Genomic DNA, 13,785 nt, shown 5'->3' with positions numbered 1-13,785 from the left:
ATCCATCTTTTTTTGGACAGTTTAAAATTCCATTAAGTGATAATTTTTCAATGGAAATTCGGAACACATTTTACCCGTGTTTTTCTCCTACAAAGCCATGCTGTGCTGAAGGCTGGATTTCCAGCAGCCAGCGCCGTAGAAGTTTTATGCTGGAGTGTTTCAGATTTGTAGGGTGAGTTAGTGGGTTCTTCCACTTTCAGCAATGATCTGCTAAATGTGCTGTGTTCAAGAAAGCGGTGAATAGCACGTTGTATTGCCTGTGATATATTATATGAAACGAGGCTGGTATTGTCAATAGCAGCAAACTTCTTTCCACAATTCAAGTGTGTGTTTCAGAGCATTTCTCCTATAGATTAATTAGTGCGACCTGGTTTTTGCAGTTTGGTTGGTTAATGCAGAACCAGTTGAAATACTTCCCCACTCATCTATAGCTAACTAAATTCTGTTTAACTGTATTACCTGCTAAAATGGATTATGTATTTGCTTTAAAGCTCCAATATTGCTTTTATGTAAGCGCTACTTATTTGAAAATGAACCCATCGGTGTGTCAGGAAGTGATTCTACTTGCTCATTTCATATAGTTGATAGCATTGATAGTAAGCTGTATTTTAATCTTTTATTCAGTACCTCCTTTGAGTGTTTGTTAATGCTCTGTTTGGGAGTTCCCTTGCTAACTGCTGAAGTCCTTGCTGCTGCTGCCAGAACCTGTCTGGACTGAGTCATCATTTTGTCTTTCAGATGGCACTTAAAGGTGGCATCTTATAGAGCAGCAACTCTTTAAAAAAGCAAAGAGCCACAGCAAAACAGAGGAGAATCCCTAAACTCTAAAATTCTTAAATCTGTGCAATTTGCATAGACTGTTATAAAGAATTGAATATAATAAGTGTCATTACTGGGATAAATTTTCCTATTACATGTCTGAGTACAGTTCCACAAGCATTTTGATACCAAATGGAAAACCTGGATACCTTTGTGTTTGTTTGTCAGTACTGTTGCCATTGCTATAGCAGAAATTTCATCTGGGTACAACAAAGAAAGGAGATGAACATGGGTTTTTAAGGGGGTGGCTTGAATGGTTTTGTTCAGTGCCTTGTGGAAGTGGGCTGTCGTGGCTGTCAGTCTTTGAATCTGTATCAGTAAAACACTGAGTTCATGAGCGTTCCTGGCCATGCACCAGTGGCTGGAAGTATCCAGCCACTGGAATATAATCCTTTGCGGGGGCAGCTGATTGCTTCTTCAAAAAATACCCTGCCTGCATCAGTGTTTGCTGAAAAGGGGAAAAATAAGTGGCAAATGGAAGGATCCCATCACAGTGAGGGAATGCAACAGGAGCTGCAGCCAATCTGCTGTGCCTTGGGCCGTGTCGTGGTCGCATGGCTGCAGGCTGCCTGCTGCTGCCTGCCTGCTGGGGAGCTCTTCAGGTTTGGTTAATGCATGGTTTTGGCTCTCTGTACCAGCAGGTACCACAGTGACAAAGCAAAGTGCTCCAAATTTACGTGTTATTTTGTGAGATTCAAATGGATTAATGAATACAGCTTGTTTCTTCTGGATTGTTCTTGGTGGATTATTCTCTGAACTGTTATTACAAGTAGCATTTTGCTCCTTGAATCCTGTTTCTGTTTTACCTTCAGAAGATCACAGGCATTCTGAAATTGTGCTTTAGGGAAAAGTTTTTGAAATTCTTTCCTGGTTGTTTGTCAGTGGATTTGTTGCAGTTTCCTAATGGTCTTTAGTGGAGGAAGTAAGTGACGCTGATCAGTGAAGGTAGACAGTAAGATTTATAATGTATTTGTGCTAGCTGATTGCCAACAGAACTGGGCTTTCCCAGCGGTGCTGTACGCGTACTTGGAAAATCAATAGGGATTAGCCTATGACCCCCTTCACATACTTATACTGTGGTCTGCATTGCTTACCAATATTTCATCTGTTTCACTTAAATGCTGTTACTTACTCAATAATGTGTGGCTGTTCTCGCGAGCTACTAATTAATTTTTAAAATGCAGTCTCACTTGAAACTGAGATAAAGCACACCTTTTGCATTGGGGTGGGTGGAAGGCTTTGTGGCTTACATAGTGACTTTGCACTTGGTACCTTTAATTAAAGATCCTGCTTTGAAAGATTAAAGTTACACATTCAGATTTTAAGAAGTATTAAATCAAGCACAGAGACGCTTCTTGATGGTTGCCAGCAAGCTAAATTGTCAGGCTTAACTAGATGCCTCCCAGTGCCCTGTGTGCCCTGTGCTGGCCCAATTGGACTTTTCACTCGGTGTGCTTAGATGTGAAGTATGCATATAAGGAACTTATTTTTGGTGACATTTAGATAAGTGTCTGTTTGTTATTGTGTTACACTATTTTCTTTTGTACCAAGATTAACAATTACTGTAATATGTTATGAGAAATTAAGATTTCCCTTTTGGTTTGCTGCTTAATTTTTGCCATAAAATTCCTTGGTTTAAAAGGTTTTTTTTTTTTGATTTCTCTCTTGGAAAGAGTAGGAGGAAAAAAGCACCAGGTATTGTGTTCCCTTCCAGTAGATCAAAAATATTTTAATGCATATTAACGATATAAAAATAGTTTGTTAAGCAGTGTAAAATTCTTTTTTCAATTTCTAGTTTACCATACAGTTTGCCAAAATTCAAACATAATGGCCTGAAGCAATTATTTTTGATGTGTTTGTTCTCCCAGTAGGGGGGTTTTAAAAATTCACGGTTTCTTATGCAAGTTTGCCTATTCCCTGGAGTTCCTTATAGTTTCTTATTGATCTGGTAGCTGGTATTTGAATTGGTCGATGTACTCTGTAACTTGTTTAAGATAGCCTACCTGAACTATTAGTTTAAATAATATATTCATAAATTGATTAAGCATTACAGTAAGAGTTATTAGCCGCATTTTTATCTGTGTGCTATCCACAAATGACTTCTAGTATAATAATCATGCATATATAAACAGAAATTCTGTTTTAAATTGCAGTATGCCTTCTAATAATTACATTGCTAGTAATGGTATATTTCTGCAAGGAGGAATCAACCTCTTTTCTGTGTGGGCAGCAAAGCTCGTATTTATTTAATGTGGATGAAATAATTGTAACTATTGATGTGCATTTAAGGCAGGTTATGGGCTAAGGGAACAAGGAAGGAGGATGTGGCTGTTGTTGGCAGGAGGCTGCTTGCTCTGTGTGTGTGGGTATGAGCAGAACCTGCAGGAACCAAGGCCCATCTGGCTGCTGGGCTGTGGGGATGTGGCTACAATTACCGTCCCAATCTCATCACCTGCATACACATCACTAGCTCTGCTTGCTCCTCCCTCCTGAGAGAGGGTGACAGAAGAACTCAGAGAAAGTGCCTGACCAATGGGTATGGATAGAACAGCGCACACACGCAGCAGTGCAGCTTCCTCTTCCTTGCAGTCATGGCAGACGGGTTTGGACCACATGCCTTCAGTGGATAACACCGTGCCTTCAAAGTATCTCTGTTGCTATTAGTATATGATCAGCATATACAACTGCTGTAATCGTGGGAGATATTTCAAATCACTATGAGCGAGGAAAGTTTGTGTGTTACTCCATATTGTGTATTTTAATGTTTGTAATAGGAATGTGCTCCAAAAATTGAAAGAGCAACCAGAGTGATTTTCATAACAAAGGTCGTAGGCAGACTCACACACCAGCCGCTGTGAATCTTTGTCTACCTCTGTGTGGATGGACCACATCCAAGTGCTTTTATTAGAAAAAGAAATGCCCTCCTAAAAGGCTTTGTTTGTGCAGAGGGAGCTATAAAAGACTGTATAACAGAAAGTATCAGAACTCACTTTCTTAGCTGCTCTCGGGTTTACTTTGCTGAACGGCGCAGACTCCCAACCGCTTTAAACAACTCTCACTTTGATTTAATCCTAAATTCTATGAGAAAATTCTGAATGCAGAATGCATCTGCATGCAATCTTCCCGTCATACCGATATTCTCAAGTCAATGGCCTCCTTTAGTTAATAATCTGAGTGCACCGTGGAAATTCACACACCTCACATTTCAACTTATTTCCTGCATAAACTATTGTCACAAGCCTTGGAACCTTGCATTTTGCAAATGAATAACTGGGGAACTTTTTCATATTTTAGTTTGAAAGCCATTTTGTCTCACCACATGCTTTTTCTGCTTCATAAATTCTACTTTAAAACATTCAACAACCTGCTAAATTAATATATACTGTGTTCTTTCTTTAATGGGTAGGGGAACTTGTCTCACAGCAGTGCATTTGTTCAGATCTGTTTTGAAAAAGCGCTGCCTGCCGTGTGAAGGACATCTGCTCACAAATGAATGATTGTGCTTTTGATTCGGAGCAGCACCTTCACTTTAAATGCTGGCTACAGATGAAAGGAACAGATTGCTGTGGTGCCGCTTTTGTGAGGATTCCTCTACCCAGCATGTGGCTTCATACATTATTGAGAGCAAATCCACTTTATGCTACCACTCCTCACTGCACTTATTTTGCCAACCTTATTCAGAACGTCAGCGAGGATGGCTTTTCTACAAAGGAAGAAAAGGCCAGTTAGGAAGATTAAGCAGATAAATTATTTACAGTGTTTAATTATCATTGTACAGGTTTATTAAACTTTATGGTTACCTGGAAACCTAAGCAGGTGCTAGAAAAGAGTCCAATAAAGTGAAGTAAAAAATGTTTTGTGTAAAATGAAATCCTTTTATGTGTGCCATGTTAATATAAATGTCCAGGGTGTTTTGGTTCCGTGCCGAGCTCGACTTGCATTTGATGTAGCGATTATTTTTTTTATAATCCATTCCTAGCTCAAGGCTTTTTGTGATAGGAGATCCCTCAGAATGCTCTGCTGGGTTGAGCAGCAGCGTGTTGCAGCACTAAGTGTCCTAGACAGTAAACAGATGTACAAGGTATGCTTGGTAAACCTCAGAAGATTCTCATTCATTGGTGTTAAGGACAGCTGAATTCTGTCAGAAATTAGACCTAGATGGCTTCGTAGCACCAAAATACATTTTGGAATTTTCTTTGTTTTTATTTATGCTGAATAAGTAATGGACTTTCTTTCTTTTTGCATGTAAATTGACTTAATTAGTGAATCATAGAATGGAGAATTTTAATTTTTGTTAATTTGATTTTTTTTAATATTATATATGTAGAAGTGAAGATGTTGTCCACTAGGAACAACTTTCCTTTCTGTGTATGCTATTCACTAATGTAAACTAATGAGCTCGGTTGAAGATCTGCCCACATGGTTCCAAGGAACCACTTATTAATCTGTCATCTTTGAATACCTTCAGAAAATTAAGACCACCAAGCAAGCATGAATTTGAAAATGAAAGAGGCAGTACCAAACCTATTATATTCTAAGGATACATGCCAAATAGGTAGGAAGTGACTGTTATTATCTAATAAGAAGCAGACAAATCCAACACTTTGAATTCACTGCACTAAAATAACCCAGAGGCATACGAGCCTAAGGATAGGCTGAAATCCTGACTCCTGTAAGGTTCAGGAGGCTCTACTGCTGGTGCAGTAGAACAGCAGATATGTAGCTTTTTGAAACTGCAGTTCAACTAAAATCTCAGTTTTTTAGGGAATAATTTTGCCAGAAAGTGTTCATTTTAATACTAATCCCAATTTGTTTTCCATTTTGGATTTTATTATTATGGATGTTTGACATTTTGCATAACCATAGTAGTGAATGCATAGGCTGCTGATGGGGAAGGGCTTTCATTTTGCCAAGATGTTATGGTTTCCTGGTACACGATGACTTATTTTAATGTGAAAATAGTAAGGAATGAAAAGCACAAAGAGTTGGCTCTGTAGGAGCAGCAGTTTGACTTAATTGAAGGTAGGCTCCTTTACAGGGAAATGAGAAAAGACTGCTCAAATTTATCTGCTAGATAAATTCTGGGTTTAATCCTCAGTATGAGAAATGAACTGTGAAAATTGATATCCAAGGTTCTCATTGTTTTGATTAAATTTGGTTTATGGCAGAATGGTAAATTTCTCATTCCTGAGTCTAACTCTATTAATCCGAATTTGATTTGATAATATTCACATTTGAATATTATCTTGTCTGAAATCTGCTTTGAGGAAAATTTTCTATTATTGCTTAAAACATTCAAAATATGGTGTTGCCTAAAAAGCTAGATAGAACTTGGATTCTTTATTTCACTTTATTGTGAGGCTTTATTTTCACCAAAATGATACCCATAGCTATCAGAAGCATTTTGATCGTTGATCACGTTTGGTAATTTGTCCTCTTGTCTGGATGATGAAGGAAATTAAGAGGCAGCCTTGGGGCAGACGTCAGTGCATCTTCCAAGGATTGGATGGCGGGTTTTTGCTATTTTGTTATCCGAATAAACTGTGTGAAACCAAACCTCCAATATAAAACTAGGGCTGTATTTTAAACAGCTCCAGTATGATTTCCTGTGCTGCAGTGTGTATTTCCGTGCCTTGTAAGTTTCAAGTGAAAATAAGATAACCCAGGCAGGGGGAGTCAGGGAGACCTGTGAAGCAGGGAGCGCAGACGGGCTGAGCTGCATGCAGCTGCTTTGCAGTGCTCAGCAAACCCCGTGCCTTACCTGGGGCACTGAAACCTCTTTGTGCATCTGTCTGGTTTCACTGCTCCTGCCTCTGACGAGGGAAGTGTGTCATCTGTGCTGGTGGAGCTGAACTGCTCACCCTCTGTAGTGGCTCAAAGTATCTTAGGTACAATTAGTAACCTCGCTGCTGACAGTGGTAGCATATTGTTGTTGAGAATGAAGAGTTTGCACTACTTGGGGCTATAGTTAGTTAATAGTAATTTTTGTATTCCACCGGGTGAACTTTGACAAAGGCCTATCATTTCATAAATAAGCCATTCTTTTAAGAGAACATCTGTTGAAAGTGGCAATTTAACATCTCCCTAAAACCCAGGGCATAATTAACACTATAGGGATACAAATATTAGTTTTCTAGCAGCCATTTCTATTCTGCTTTATCCTGAGTTTTCAGTAACCTTTTAAAATTGAATTTTTTTTTTTTTTTTTTTTTTTTTTTTTTTTTTTTTTTTTGCTTTTTTACTAACATTTTGCATTTAGTATAGAATTCTACGTTGAGGGTAAACATCTGAACTAAAACAATACGATTATTTGCTGTAGCCCATCGATGTTAATAGAAAAAATGAAGGTGCTGTGGCACAGGTGATGTGTTTTTCAAAAAACCAGCCTGCATTTGTGGAAAGCTTTTTGCATCTCAATTTTGAACTGCTGTGCTACACATAAAGCATTGCTTTACGTTGAAGTTATTAAGATTTATTTGAAGAAAACAAAAGTTTCTACATGGGGATTTGAAGTAAGCCTAGAGCAATATCTGCCATTAAGAAAATCTGAAGAAATTATTGTGTTTTAAGTTCCATCATCTAAAGTAGCTCCAGATTTCTGTCTGTCAGTCAGTTTTTAATGTCTTCTTTTAGATCATTCTCATCTCTACTAATGATTAAAATTTAACTTTTTTTGTACATGATATGAAAATACATGACCACACAGCACAGGCAAAGCACTGCTTCTTTGTGTTTAGCAGTGAGAATGTGTGGTAGTCTCAAATCTTGTATGTTCCATTGAAATGGCTACTATACAGAGAAGTAATATTTCCCACCCTGGAATTCCAGTTATTCATTACCTTATTTCTTTCTGGAAAATTGCAAATTCATTCTTTATGGAGCTCAGGCATTAAAGTTGTCTGTTGCACTAATGTGGAAAATGTTTTTCTATTACACTGTCTCCATGCAAATAACAAATTAATGCAGCTTGTAGAGGAATCTAATCACTGTAATTCAACATTCAGGGGAGCAAAAAATGATTGTGCTTGTCTTCACTCTTCCAAGAATGACACCAGATTTTAGTTTTTTAATGCATGGCCTATTCAGCTCATTAGTTTTAATATACAGGTTTAAAAGTCTTTCCTTGAGCAATATCTTTGAAACAAGATGTTAACTTCCCCAAGTCTGTAATCTCCTATCAAGATGTACTTACTGCCTTGCAGTTATCCTGCTATTTTACTCCCAGTTCTGTCTTTATGCTTCAATCTTGCATCGTATTTCATCTCTAGGAGATTTAATTTATGCAGTGGGTCATTACAGCTTTCATTTACTTGTGCTGAGGGGACGCTGAGGACAAGAATGCATTGAGACCAACTGATCCTCCTGCCCCAAGTTCCAATCTTTCTGGCAATGAGAAGTCCTAACTGTGCTGAACCTGTAATGTTAAAAGAAGTGTTAGTTTAGTCAACCTCTCTTTCTTGCCACTGTGCACTCTGCTGAATTGTTCTTTTTCAGTAGCTGCCTCTTTTTATTCTTTTTCATCCTGAAAACTGAGCAGAAATCAGCTGCTACTTAGCAGATCCTCACCTGCTGTCAGCCTCAGTCTGTATCGCATTCCACACACCTTCTACTCCTTTTACACCTTCAAAGCATTCTTACCAAGATCTTCAGATGCTCTCTTATTGCAATCGTTCTTTGGTCTTTCTCTTGCTTTTGAACTTACTAAGGACACTTTTGATAATTTTTCCAACGAGTTTCATAAGACACCTAAGACTGCTGGCTCTTGTTTTGTGCTGCTGTCTCTTTGCACACTTGTCCTAGATTCTAAAGATTTAAGGTGAAAAAAGCTGGTGATCTGTTAACTCTGAGAACATTGCAATTGCCTTCTCACAGTCTTTTATTCTGTTCTTATTATCATTACTGTTATTGTTATTATCTTCTATCTTGAAACCTATTCAAAACTACAAAATATGAAGGCAAAGAAAATAGCTGAGAGCTTTTTCACTGAAGGAGCTCATGCCAAACTGTTCAGCGGAGGACATTCGGCCACTCTGGTCTGTTTGTCTTTTGAGATAAGAAGCTCTACTCACCTGCTCTGCAGCTCTGTGACAAATGGAGTGACAGCAATCTGACATCAGTGCGGTGCCTTCCCTGCGCTGCTGGGCAGCTTTGTGTGTTGTGCGCACGCTGGGTGGCATGAGTATTCAGTTGTTCATTTTGTCTTTGAAAGGTATGCTGCTTTTAGTGTTGTTCCAAAGCTTTTCTGTACTTCCTTTGTACTTCCATCATCTCTTGAATTTCTGCAAGCGTTCATTGGATGTCCTGAAAAAACATTTGTGCTGTATAGCTTTTCTGCTTGCAAGCCTTGTTTGGTGGGAAGCTAGTGAATGGATCCTTTGCTGTTCCTTCAGATCCTATGAATCTCTTGAGGCCTGGCAGGGAGGAGCTGCCTGTTTGCCTGACTCCTTATTAAGAGGATCCAGGAGAGTCGTGGTGTTAATAAAATATTTTTTTTTCCCCCACCCTTTTCTATTTGACAAGGAGATGTTTTGGCTAGGCTAATTCTGTCCCTCTACTAATAAAATGCTGTGATCTCTATAGAGTGTTCTTTCTCACTGTCAGCTCTCTTTCTTCTGTTGCATTGCTTTAGTGGAGGTGGTGGCACTTGGGCTTGTCAGATAGGATGTGGATGCTGTACTGCATGGTGTTGCAACAGTCTTAGGTGGGAAGTCAAATAGCTTTCCCTGTGGGTCAGTGTAACAAACCTTCTGTATGAGTACCTGCAAAGTGGAAGCTTCCAAGAATGGTTATTTCTGCTGTTCATTAGAGACAGAAAAATAAGGAAGCTGGGGATGTATGTCTGTGTCAGAATTTCCTGTGATCCAGAGGTCAGCATATCTGTAGAAGAGCACATAGCCCCACTGGGCAGGAACCACTGCAGGAGTGAGGTGTGATCAGGGAGTAAAGTAATGGAATGGATGGCTTGGTGACAAAGGGACTAGGGGAGAGGCCTGAGTCTGTGTGAGCTCGGGGCTGCACAGCACCCTATGTTTCAATAATAACATAAAAAAAAGCTGACAAACTCACTCAAAAAATTATCAAATTAAAACTATATTAATTGATGGATTGTTTTCAATATCGTATTTTGTATATTTCATGACAGTCTTACTGGGAAATCTATGGCTGTTAATGGAAATTGTGCATTTATCAAAGAAAAGACAAAACTGCTTTTTTTATTTGTTTGTTTTTGTTTTTTTGTTCCACTTTTTTGTGCTTTTAAAAAAGCTTTTTAAAAGGCATTAACTATATGTAGCTCTTTAAACAGCTCATGGGCTGAGAAATGAAAAGGAATACAGACAAGCAGAAAAACTGCCCTCAGTTACTGGTTTCTTAAGTCTGAGATTATATTGTCAGATTTTATGGAATACTCAGAATGATGCTATTTCACATGTAAGCCCTCTTCTGCTGAGTCTCTCTCCTTTTGTATTTGCACCACACACTGCAAGCTTGGCAAGGATTTATCCAAAATAAAATGCTAATGAAAATTTTTCGTCTGCTAACGAAGAGATGAAGTTTAATAGCTTCTTCAGGCAAGAAGGAGAGGTTCTGTCCTAATGCATTATATTTCTGAATTTGCAATTTATTCAGTAATTAACTTTTCTTGATGACAATGAAAATATATAGCCTTCCATGGAAAATTCATTTTAGTCCTTGCTGAACTTACGAAACAAGTATGACAACATAGTACAAGATATTGGATGACTAGAGATGTCAAATACACAAGGGAACATGGAATGTGAAGCTGCTCTGTTATTAACTATCAAATTATATATCTAGTGTGTGTTATGACAGGCCAGTTTATTAAGCCAAATATTTTGTGGAAGTAAAACCAGAAAGAGCAGAATGAACATACATTGCTCTGTGTGCAGAACTGTGGCTAAAAGCTGGAGTCAGACACCTATAATAGCAGTGGTACCTTTTTCAGGAAATTCCTGGTACAACATTAGATTCCACATTGCTTTCATATTTATACTAAAATAGAATTAATTTAAAGAATGCATTGGCTAAACCATGTTCACATTTGAAATCTATTAGTTCAGTTATCGAAGGAGTGTATATCCCAAGGCAGTTTAAAATCATCCTCAGAATCCTTGTTTTTACTTTCTGGGTCAAGCTAACGCTTCATTTAAGAATGCATGAAGTAAATCTTGAGGATTTTTCTGTGTAGAACTTCTCTGTAGGGAGTTAGCAGCCAGCTTTGACTTTTGTTCCTATGATTATCATCAGGTTATATAAATGAAGTAAACATTTCAGTCTGTATCAACTGCCAGGAGTAGAATAAAAAATGACCTCTCCATATGACCAGTTTCATATGTTCAGTAATGAAAACTAAATTGGTTTTGTGAGAATGCATGTAGAAATAGGAAGCCTCCCTCCGCCCAGCTGTGTGTGCACACAGCCTGCAGGTAACATGCCCTGACACAGTGCTGAGCAGGGGTATTCCTGGGCATCTCCTGTAGGTCATCTCATGAACAGGGTGAGGAAATGCAGCACAGGTGAGCTATGTGCACAGCCTATTAGGTGGAATTAGGTATAGGTGATACTTGGCTGGCAGTGCTTCAAGATTTGAGGCAATTGCATTCTCAGGTTTTTAAGGAAAATTTTGCATTGACTTAAATATGTGGAAGAATTTAACAAACTCCACATCAGTCACAGTAAAAAAATAACAACTGAAGTGCATTATAAGAGTATAATAAATGGTAGCACTTCAAGTAACACCTTTTAAAAGAGTCTGTATTTAGGCTTGATGAACTGCTCTTTGATGGAGGCCCTAGTATTGTACCAAAGTGCAGAGGTGAAGGAATTTCCCTCTTGCCTAAGAGATGTACCCAGATTTCACCACTTTTAAACTGAATCAGTTTCAGTTAGACCCTGAATTTCATATATTAACAGCGGGCATAAGTAGGAAATATTACTTCAATTGAATAAACAGGATTTCTTGTAGTTCTATTTTTTAATATGTAAAGTTTCCTAATATTACAAGCCTTTGTTCTTCATGCATTTTGTGCTGGGATTCCAGCATAACCAGTAATCCAGGCACCTGCTGGCATCTCCTGTCTGTAATCATAGGAAATATCCAATCACTCTCCAGTAAAACACCCTACAGTCTTCAGTTACTGAATCTTTTTCAGCTGTCACAGTCTTTTACATCTGCTGCATACCTTCTATCCTTCTATCTCTTCCTATTAGGATGTAACACCATGGGGATAATGTTCAATTCTTTTTCCTCTTGTGTATTTTTTGTATTCGCTGTCTTGTTGCTCCTATAGGCTGCTTTTATGAATTTAAAATCTGTAATCGGTCTGGAGTGACCTTGTCTTCTTTTTCTTCTGTCTGCATCTCCTGTAGCCATGTATAGCAAACCACCCTCCTATTGGCATGCTAACCTCTCTAAATGTCTCTTTTATAAATCTTTCATTCTCCTAAACGTTTCATAGTGAGGAAAATTGGCTTGCAAGCAACCTTGCCCTCACTGTGCTCAGTAAGACGCTGCACGTATGCATACTGCTCTTGAAAGTCTTTTCTAAAAAAAGCTCCAAATCTTGTACTGCAGAACTTGCACATCACCGGGTTCTTCTCTAGTTTAGATCTTTAATTGCTAAAATATGAGGGCTGCATAACCTGTGCAAAAAAAGCTTGAGAAGTAAAAGTGGAAATACATTAAAAGTCATTCCCTTGCTGTTTAGCCTGTCACTGATCTAGTTTGAATGCAGCTGCTAACATGAACTGCTTCAGGAATTTATAAATGTTAGATGAAAACACCACCAAATTAAATTGTAAAGGCAACTGCTTTTTTTTTTTTTTTTTTTTTCTTAGAAGACTTGAGAACTTGTACAATTTCTCTACTAAAGTGAATTTTCCATCAAACAGATGTTTATTTTAATCCAGAAAAGTTTCTGTAGTAGAGATGTCCACCACTTGGAACAAAAGGACCCCAAAGTGATTGTGCCACCTTATTGCTTAGATATCCTCATATATTTCTTGTTATTCTAGTTGAGTACTGCGTTCAGACAGAGGTTGCCAATAAAGTTTATTGTAGGAGCTAAGTGTCAATATCTGTAGTACCCCCCGCCTAGGGAGCTTGTAATTAAAATGCCACAGATAGTCTGGGAGAAGCATGAAAATTTGATGGCAAATTGATTTCAGGTTCATCTTGAAATTTGTCCTCAGCTGGACTCAATAGTGCTGGCAGACATTGGATGGCTTTTGTCAAAAGGGTTTGCTGGGATGAGACAGAGATGCCTCGATCTGAATATTAAACACAGGGCTCCACTTATGACAGTTTACTTTCTGCTAACACGTTCCTTTTTCTTTCTTTTCTTTTTTCTTTTCTCTTTAATGCATTTTGCTGTATGGGGAATGCCTATGATAGTATCATTCTGTTTTACTTAAGCAAAATATTTTGGCATACGAGAAAGCAGACGTAGAATTTCAGCTAACTAATATCAAGCCTAAGCATGCTGCTTCAAAACTTCTAAATTTTATACATTTGGCTAAGGTTGTAGGTGAAATTTTTCTAAGTGGTGATAGAAGTAAATAAGGGAAGCTATTTAAAAGAAAGAATTTACTTTGTCAGATCTAGTTTAATTTATAAATAAAGTATTTTGGAGCAAATATAAAATGCCTTTTATGCTGTAAAGTTAGAATCTTATAGAAGTCCAGTACACTTTGTTTTTGAAAGTCTGTTCTTACCAGTAACCTTCTACTCCAGTAGTAGGTATTAGAAACAATCTCACAAAGAAGACGTTAAAGTATTTTACAAAATAGGACATCAGTTAATATCCTGTAAATTAAGGATTTTTTTGTATGGAATGGGTACTGTGTTTTGGGAATGCAACTTTGTTTCATTAGCACTGCTCCTGAAGTAATTCTGATATTTTTATGTTTAAAACGAACAACAATGTGGCAGGCTCTTAGGGATCTTAT

General features: G+C 38.0%; 1 protein-coding gene across 1 annotated transcript in view; it reads left to right on the top strand.

The window, feature by feature from the left end:
* Nucleotides 1–13,785, top strand: part of WWOX (WW domain containing oxidoreductase) — a gene marked incomplete at both ends in the record, with an annotated part of 468,452 nt that overhangs the window by 142,204 nt on the left and 312,463 nt on the right. The gene's annotated exons all lie outside the window — the stretch shown is intronic.

This window comes from Tetrao urogallus (assembly GCF_951394365.1).
Source record: "Tetrao urogallus genome assembly, chromosome: 12".
Taxonomy (NCBI): Eukaryota; Metazoa; Chordata; class Aves; order Galliformes; family Phasianidae; genus Tetrao; species Tetrao urogallus.
This window is presented reverse-complemented; position numbering and strand designations above follow the sequence as displayed.